Here is a 7,349-nt window from a genome sequence, read left to right as displayed (position 1 = left end):
TCAACAAAGGGTAGTATGAACAAGTGTTTTTTTGTCTTATCTGAAAAGTCATTACCATTCTGAGAAGTCACAACCCTTTGGAAAAGTCACAACTCTTTGGAAAAGTCACATCTCTTTGGAACAGTCACATCTCTTTGGAAAAGTCACAACTCTTTGGATAATTCACATCTCATCGAAAAATCACAATCCTTTGAAAAAGTCACAATTCATCAAAAAAGTCACAACCTAAGTTAGGGATATTATAGTAATTTAACATTCACGTTAGGAGTTCATGCTTTTAAAGTAATATAGAAGATAGTGTTTCCTCCTTTTAATTTTTTTTTCTTTCATCTCTTTCATGTTTCATGTACTTAATAATGTCAGGATATGGTCTTCACTTTGATAAAGATCATAGACATATTTTTCAAAGATTCATCACAGAGATGTTCACATTAATTTGGTACAAGTTCATCAAAATAAAAAATTAAGCTCAATTATCTTAGAAGATTCGTCAAAAGAGATGACCATGTTAGTATAAAAGTTTGAATGGTTTTCCAATTTTTTGAAGATTCATTAATGAATTGTTTTGACTTCAATTAATGTTAGTCTATTCTTTTTTATTTTATTTTGATCAAATCTATAAATTTCATTTTGTTCAAAAAATAATAATTTATAAAACTCTACTGACCAACATATTAGAAAGTTTAATTAACATTTTTTGTTAATTAACTTTGTTGTTGTTCTTCTTCTTATTACTATTATGAGAATGAAAGAAGCTGAAAAGTATCACATTTTTGTTTTTGCGGGTATCTATTTGTCAATTTCTAATTAATATTCTAATTTTTTTCAGTGTTGAAAGGTATAATATTACCGATGGTACATCTCTCATAGTTGTTAGATATTGTTGCCCCTAAAAATATATGATATGGTCTATCATATTAGAAATCAGTCGCAAAATAATTAAATAAATTATTTTTTTAGTATTTCAAAACTTTTAATTAATGAATAAATTATTTAATGAAAAGAATGAAGCAAAATTTCTCATTTATGTGTACATACATATAATAAAAGTTATTTTATAGTTATGCTATAAATGTTAATTTGTGATTAATATGTATTTAAGTTGTAATTATTTAAAGAAAAAATTATCTATATTAATTTTCCACATTAAAGAAGGAGTTATCTTTGGAATAGTTATTATCATATATTAATTCTTTTTTAATGATGACTACAATAATAAATAGATTAATGTTATGAAATTCTTCAACTCCTCATGTAAAATTTCTCTCTATATATATAGAGAGAGAACCTTAGGCCTACCTACGTGGTGCCACCACAAACCAGGATTCCATTTAAATTTATTTTATTTTCAAAACTAGCCTTCCCCTTTCATGAAAAGTTTTGACTTTTATGAAAAGTTGTGACTTTTATGAAAAGTTGTGACCTTTTCGATGGGTTGTAACATTTCCAAAGAGTTGTAACCTTTCCAATAAGACACAATAATCATTTGTTCGCACTACCCTTTGATGTCTATAAATAGAGGACTTTCCTCTCATTTTAAAACAATGAGAATTTTCAATTTCTTCTTCTTCTTCGTTTGGACAATTAAATATATTGTGTACTTTGCTCCTGCTGAATGATTCATGAATGACGCCATTATTTTTGTACAAATACACTGGTCAATAGAATCATTCTATCTTGAGAGGATCTATTCCTTTAAACATCAGGTACTAGAGAAAAATAGTTTCCTTAAGGGACACTGTGCATTCAATGGGCTCGATTTTTTCCATTCTGTTTCATTCTACTTTTGAAGATCTTGGTACGTTTTTAACAGTGATTAATTTATTGTTTATATTATTAATTGTTGTTTTTGAGTACATGCTTTAAACTTTATTGTTTATGTGTATGCAAAGCTACTGTTATAAGTATTTGTTAGTACAAATTAAATAACAAATGTTAATTGAGTATCCAAGCAAGTTTTCTCTCCTGAAATTGTTGAAGGTACAATAAAAAAGGCCCTTACAAATCTCTAATTTCTTCATCAACAACATCATTCCTTCACATACAAAGATGTGATTTTGTGTTCTTTAGAAAATCCTCTGAGAGTTAATAATTTTGCATGCTCAAATTTTTGGTTTCATTTTTTGGTTTTTATGTTGTTTGTTATCTATTTTTACTAAATTTAATAGTGGATATTATGAGTACTTTATGGATTGAAAGTTGATTGAAGTGTTAGTCAATTTTTTGAGGAATGTTATTTCAAAACATAGGAACTTTTCTAGTTAGAATGATTTGTTATCATCATTGGATATCTCATTGTTTACTCCCTTTAATGTATGTTTTTTTCTTGCTATTTTGTTGTTTCCTTAAAATTGTATTGATTATATTTCCTTTGGTATGTATATGATCTCACTTGGACAAAACTTTTCGACCTTTTAATGTTTTTCTTTCTTCCTTCTCATTCGGCTCTTCTAAATTTTTTTGGTGTGAGTGATGACTATTTTCGGCAAGCATAATTTGAAAAATATGAAACAAAACCAACTCTAAATAAATAAAAGTAATATCTTAAACTACAAAAAAATATGTCTATTAACATAGATTTGTTGTCCTTCATGTCCCAAGTCATTACTGAGTGTTTGAGTTATCTAGGTTAGACTCATTTTAAATTTTTTTAATTCTTTAATTTTTAATGTTCGAGAATTTTTCTTTAACATGAGTCTAGAATCAAACATTTTGATCTACTTGTACTTTCATAATGCAACAATTATACATACATATTTATGAAAAAGTCGTAAAGTTGCATTGATGAAGCATCTAGAAGGGCCTTTAGAGCAGCAGTTTAATGAAGAATGAATTTCTATAAGGGTCAACAATATAATTTTGCTGTTGTTTCAAATTTATTTTTCTCCTTCTATAAATTTTGTTAGAGTGACAAAGTAATAATAACGAAAGATAGTGAACGTTTGACCTCAGACAAGTAGATTGTCTCTAAAAAAATTATTTATGTTGTTGTGGTTTACATTTTTTAACGGTCTGAACTTACTTATAACTAATATTGATTCTCAAAAAATTTCACATAATTTATTTTTCACAAGGAGTTATTCTAACCATAAAATTATCAGATTCTATATTTTTCTTGTAAAAAAATTAGAAAAAGTGATGTTTAATCGCTACATAAAAACATTACTTGATATTCCATTGTCTAGACATATAAACTTCTTCATGCAAATCACCTTGTAGGAAGGCATTATTAACATCCATTTTCAGTAGAGGCCAGCCCTTAGAGGCTACAATACTAATGAGAGTCCTCACCGTCCCATCTTAGTAACAGGGGAGAAGGTCTCATGGTAGTCTAATCCTTCCGTTTGAGTATATCTTTTAGCTATCAACCTAGCCTTGTACTTTTCTAAAGTCCCATCAGCCTCATGTTTCATCTTAAACACCCACTTAGAACCAATAGCTTGTTTTCCTGGTGGTAAGGCAACTACCTCCCAAGTCTGGTTACTTTTTAAGGCACAAATTTCATCAGTCATAACTGTTGTCCATATATCATCTTGAGATTCTTTCTTGAAGGATTTTGGTTCACCCTAAGGGGAGAAAGTGCCTAAGTATGCTTGATAGGAAGTGGATAGATGAGGGTATTGAAGACAATCAGAAATAGGGTAGGAACAACTTGCAGATGGTTTAACTGTGGTTATGTAATCATAAAGCCATTCAGGAGGCTTAACAATTCTAGAAGGTCTTGGCTTAGACTGATTATTGAGCGGGATTGACACTTCTGTAGATTGTGAAGTGTCACATAAACTGAGATGGAGGGAGTACTACTTTTGAAGCTTGTGGTTTTAGACAGGTCATACAATTTGTGTGGCCGAAGACTTTTGAAACTTGTAGTCTTAAATATGTTTTTACATTTGCATGAATATAAAAGGTTCTCATTAGACGTACTTCGAATGGAAAATTTATAGAACTGATGTTTAATCGCTACATAAAAATGATTAGATATCAAGATATTTTTAATCATTAATTATATATTTACAATTCTTGAGATATGTGATAATGTCAAATCATTTAATTTTTGTTGAAATGTTCTAAAAACCTACTACAATTTAGTTCTTCATTTTTTCTTATAGCAGTCGATTATTGAAAAGGTTGTTCAAAAGCTTAGAAAGATTATTTATGCTCGCGTGAAGCGTGTGTAAATTACCTAGTATATATATATATATATAAAGGAGAAACATAGAGAATGTGATGTGGCACCTCTCTATGGCATTCATTCTTATTTATCCATGTTCTCCTCTTTTGGCTTTTTTCTCTCAATAAATAATTTGTTTATTTATTTAAAAATTCAATCATATTTACTATTCGAATTATATCTAATAAGTTACAAAAAAAACCTCCATCTATTTATCTTCTCAACTTAAATAGCATGCATCTTCAACTTCTTTCTAGCAATTGTTATGGTTTACCCAATCTAAAAATAACAATCATCTATGGAGATGTTCAATGTTCATTTACATTTCCATTTTTTTCATTCTTTCTTTTTATAAGTATAATTTTTCCTCCTTTTATATTCTGTTTTCTTTCATTTCTTTCATCTTTCATGTAGTTAATAATGTCATGATATGGTCTTCATTCTGATAAATGTCATAGATATATTCTTCAAAGATTCATCATAGAGATGTTCACATTAATTTGGCACAAGTTCATCAAAATGAAGAATGAAGCTCAATTATCTTAGAAGATTCATCAAAAGAGATGACCCTGTTAGCATAAAAGTTTGAATGGTTTCCCATTTTTTTGAAGATTCATTAATGAATTGTTTTGATTTCAATTAATGTTATTCTATTCTTCATTATTTTATTTTGATCAAATATATAAATTTCATTTTGTTAATTTTTTTTCTTATAAAACTCTACTAACCAACATATTAGATTGTTTAATTAGCATTTTTTGTTAATTACTTTGTTGTTGTTCTTCTTATTCTTATTATTATGAGAATGAAAGAAACTGAAAAGTATCATGTTTTTGGTTTTGCGTGTATCTATTTTTCTAATTAATATTTTATTTTTTTGTCATTTTTGAAAGATATAATATTACCGATGGTACATCTCTCATAGTTGTTCGATATTGTTGCCCCTAAAAATATATGATATGGTCTATCATATTAGAAATCAATTAAAAAATAAATACATAAATAAACCATCATTTTAGTATTTCAAAACTTTTAATTAATTAATAAATTATTTAATGAAAAGAATGAAGAAAAATTTATCATTTATGTGTACATACATATAATAAAAAGTTAGTTTATAGTTATTCTATAATAAATGTCCATTTGTGATTAATATGTATTTAACTTGTAATTATTTAAAGAAAAATTATCTATCTTAATTTTCCACATTAAAGAATGAGTTATCTTTTGAATAGTTATTATCATCTATAAAAAAAATAGTGATGACTACAATAATAAATAGATTAATCTTATGGAACTCTTCAGCTCCTCTACATGTGTTAGGGAGAAACATTAATTCAACTCTTCGTATACATTTCTACAACTTGACACTTCATGTACTCTCAAAAATTTAATATTTGTTCACTCTATAATAATTTTTGTATTATCGAGTAAATGAGTAACAAATCAAAATATTAATGACAACCTGACTTCCTATAAATATACATTTTATTTTATATTATGTGTTCAATTCTTTGATTTTTTATTGCAAAGTATGATCTCCGATGTACTATTATATAATCAACTTAATTTATTTTTCTTAGGATACATACTTTTTTTAATGTTTTCTCTTGTTTTTATCGGCGATGTTAAGCGGAATTTAAAGTTTGAAAATATCTTTCTAGCAATTTTCTGAATAGACAACATCAAGACCGTGACTTGATTTGTATTGTTTTTTATACACTTCTTATTAAAATATAGTCAACTAATGACATCAATTATTTAAAAATATATTTAATTTCGCGCGAAGCGCAGATAAGTACACTAGTAGATAATTAAATATGAGTCATGAAGATGACTTTAAAATAAATAAAGGAGAAAATAATAAATAATAGAAAAAATTAGTTTGTATGATATTAAGTCCAATGAAATAAATACAAAAACGGAAACGAAAACAAAATGTAATCAATTAATTTTTAAAAGGATAAAAATATCTAATATCTTTCTATGGATATTTTCGTCTTTCTTCATTTGACTTAACACTTATCCACTTTTAATATTTAATCATAATATGCTATGATTATTATTTAATATTTAATTGATTAGATATTTTATAATATACTAAATTAAGTGTAGAGGCAAAATGGCATTTCAACTTTTACTTTTGTGGCTTCCCACTTTTAGTATAACTAATTTTTGGGAACGTGCAAATTTACGCCTTATCATTATTATAAAACTTCTATATTATTTAAAAAGTTAAAAGTCAAGATTCTTCAAATAACTCAAAAAACTGTTTGATCATATACAAATTTTCAACGCAGTAATCTTTTCTCCTAAAAGAAAAGTAACCACCATATGTGAGTTATAATTAATTACATTGGAATAAAAATGTAGCAAAGAGGAGGACAAATTTGAAATAGAGAAATTATAAACATATTTGTCAATACACCATTATTTGCTTCATAAATTGCTGACTAAAATAAGAGAAATAAAATAGAAGTACAAGCCTTAAGTAAGTTGTTACATACCTGAGTTTAGTTCAATTTAATGGTGAGGATTGAGCATAATCTTGATGCTATATCACCTATGATAGCATTTTTCATAATATTAAAAGTTAAAGAGTGAGTTTTTCAACTTTTGACTTAATATTTTTCCACTTTTAGTATTTATTATAATATGATACAATTACCATTTTTTTTTTTTTAGATATTTAATTAATTAGATGTTTTATAATATAATTTGATCAAGTATAGGGATACAATGATAATCCAACTTTATACTTTTGAGCTTTTCACTTTAAATTAAACTAATCTCTGAACACACACGTTGTTTATTCTATTTGAAAATCAATTATTTGAATAAAAACACATAATATATTATTGCAAAGATATAGGAAGTTCTATAAACAATTATCTTTTTAAATCTATTATCAAAGTAAATCAAATAAATAAAAATTTGGTTTATGAATTTATGTAAAACATAAGTTCAAAATTAATAATAAGATTTTATTATCCTCATCCGAAAAAGGTTTTGCTGAGATATATAGATAATCAGAATTTTGAATCTTAAAAGTAATTAATTACAACATTAGTAAATTTATTTTACTCAAATAATAAAAAATCTTACCTTCTTTTTATTTTACAAAAGTTTAGTCTTCTGTGAGCTTTTAGAGTATGGAAAGACTTGAGTGTCATCTGGT

Source organism: Solanum tuberosum, unplaced genomic scaffold (assembly GCF_000226075.1).
Source record: "Solanum tuberosum cultivar DM 1-3 516 R44 unplaced genomic scaffold, SolTub_3.0 scf00014, whole genome shotgun sequence".
NCBI lineage: Eukaryota > Viridiplantae > Streptophyta > Magnoliopsida > Solanales > Solanaceae > Solanum > Solanum tuberosum.
The sequence above is the reverse complement of the archived record's forward strand: the minus strand, read 5'-3'. Positions refer to the sequence as shown.